Source organism: Argentina silus (assembly GCF_951799395.1).
Source record: "Argentina silus genome assembly, chromosome: 19".
NCBI lineage: Eukaryota > Metazoa > Chordata > Actinopteri > Argentiniformes > Argentinidae > Argentina > Argentina silus.
Window position 1 is genome coordinate 4139989 of NC_139673.1, and position 2500 is coordinate 4142488.

Sequence of the window (2500 nt, forward strand, 5' to 3'; positions counted from 1 at the left end):
TAGGATAGAGGATGGAAGTAATCAAGGAAAGACTTTTTCATATTTTGTCATTGTGTCCCAGAATATGTTCGGGAATGGCATTGCCGACACAGGAACAGGATGTATGTACTGCTGTTTGAGCCAATCAGGCTCCGGACCAAGAACTCTCAGCCTGCTGGTGTCAATTAGGATCAACTAACCTCACTCAGGGCCAGAGGCCAATCAGAACAGCTCATTTGCATTCTCCGCTAAACTAATCACAGACTCTGGCAGGAACCTGCTCCCGTGCCTTGATACACACAAATTAAAATACCTGCCATCATCTCCGTGGTTTCTCATCATCGCCTTGGTTACAGTTGTTCACCGAAGGCCAACATTCCATTTCACCTGGGACGTTTGTTGATGAGAGCCAATCGGATGTTTCTGTTCCCGTAACAACATCCTGTTTTTCCCTGTTTTCCTGCCAAGGTAAACAGGGTTCAACCACAGGCGGTCCTCTTGACCGTGTCCCCCTAACAGAAACCTTCCTCTCTTGGCCATATTTCTGGATCTCTGTGTTTGATACCATTCCTGATTCCATTCCATGCATTACAATGAGCCAATCCTCCGATTTCTACCTCCACCAGCCTCCCCTGTTTTGTTTATTTCCTACCGTCAGACGTAGGTTGCAGGCAGCACACCAGAATAACTTGGAGAGTGAATAGAAGTTCATTTTCTGGTCCTCTGACAGAAGTTAATGTCATTTGAGCAAGAGAGGAAAAGGCCCAGAACTTCAAACACACATAAACTCTGTGCCTGGACTGAGGGAGATAAGGATCAGCCCAACCAAACCCCAAGTTGCCATTGCAATCCATAGAATTAGTGGGACTAATTTGTAACATACACAAGAAGCAGGTGGTTCCAATATCACTGGCATCCTCTGAAGTTGTTATTTTTTCTCTCTTGTTATGAAATCATTGATGTCTCAGCCCTGCATACGATCTGGGGTACAGCCGTTAGAATGAACCGCAAGTTCAAAACATTATTAATGTTTTCTACAATGTTAGACGAACTTGGAAATGAGGTTCATAGTTGAAATTGAAGTAAAGATAAACAGAGTAGCTTTCTATGGTGGAGTCAAAGTTCCAATAAACAGGGTATTGTTTGCCTCATGAAATGAATAATAATGCAGTTTGAGAGGTTTTAGGGGAGAGGGAGAAATGGAGGCTCTTGAGTTCAGAACACCAGGGGCCTGTTCAGAAGGAATATGCAACATTCCAGCACCACAGTCAGAGAGAAATACACTGTACAACAGACATTCCCTCATGGGAAATAAGGAATAATGTTTACTGAAGCGCTATACACTACATCTCTATCTGCAGCTTTCTACATGTCGCTCCACAGGCAGAAGTCTCCAAGAGACAGTAGGCTTAGGCTGGCATGGAGGCAGGAGTGCCTTAGAGACAGTAGGCTGGCATGGAGGCAGGAGTGTCCTGTAGGCTGGCATGGAGGCAGGAGTTTTGCGGGGGTACCAGTGCCAGCCACTTATTTGTGTCCCTGCTCCTGGTCCTGGTCCTGGTATGTGTCCTGGATACAGCCTGGGCTCCGTCTCTGGGAAAAGGATTAGCTTGGCTCTAATAATACACATCTCCACATGAACTACTGCACACAAGTCAAGGACAGCATGCAAGGGCTTTTAATAGGAATATGTGGTATAGTGCAGTTTAACACTGTGCTGTACATGGCAAAGTGTGTCGTGTTAAGCACAATAGGTGTCCTTCGTTTATTGTTTTAGTTCAAGAATCGGTAGGGCAGTGTGGGGGAAGCTACTCTGAGAATGTGTTTAACTTTATTACCAATCACTTTACAAGGGAAGAAAAACATGAAACGATGCTAAAGCTACACTTGAGAGAAATGAAGTTTGTCAAACTAGAGCTACTTTGAAAAAGTCGAAAAATAGCCAAGTCAAAACTACTTCATCTGACACATGACAGCCAGTTACTGAAAGATGACCAGTCGATGTGACAGAAAGTGTGGGACTGAAACGCTCTGAAATCACTGGGAGAGAAAAAGATGAGGTAGAGCAAAAATAGGGAGACCGGAGGCAGTGAAGGTAGAAATAGTAGTGAAGGTAGAAATAGTAGTGAAGGCAGAAATATCAGGGACAATTGAAGTTCAAGGGCTAGAATAATAGTTCAATTCCAATTGCTTATTTTTGTTGTCCTTTGGAAGAATGTCTTGAGTTGTGACAGTAGTTTACGACAGTGCTACAGAGCAGAAAAGTACTTAACTACAGGAAACACGACCAGGACTTGAATTTAATTTAACTACCAGCACACTACTGCAAAATGTAGTTAAACTGATTGAGTTGAACGACATGTAGTGGATTTACTCCCCAACACTGCGGTACAACGTGTGTGTATATATATATATATACACATATAACAGCTTGAAAGTGCACCTGAAAAATCTGCAGGAATTGCATGATGCAATCATGTCATCATGGACCAGAATCTCAAAGGAATGTTTACAACATCTTGTG

General features: G+C 43.3%; 1 protein-coding gene across 1 annotated transcript in view; it reads left to right on the forward strand.

Moving 5' to 3' along the window:
• Window positions 1-2500, forward strand: part of adamtsl3 (ADAMTS-like 3) — a gene marked incomplete at its 5' end in the record, with an annotated part of 110936 nt that overhangs the window by 81595 nt on the left and 26841 nt on the right. The gene's annotated exons all lie outside the window — the stretch shown is intronic.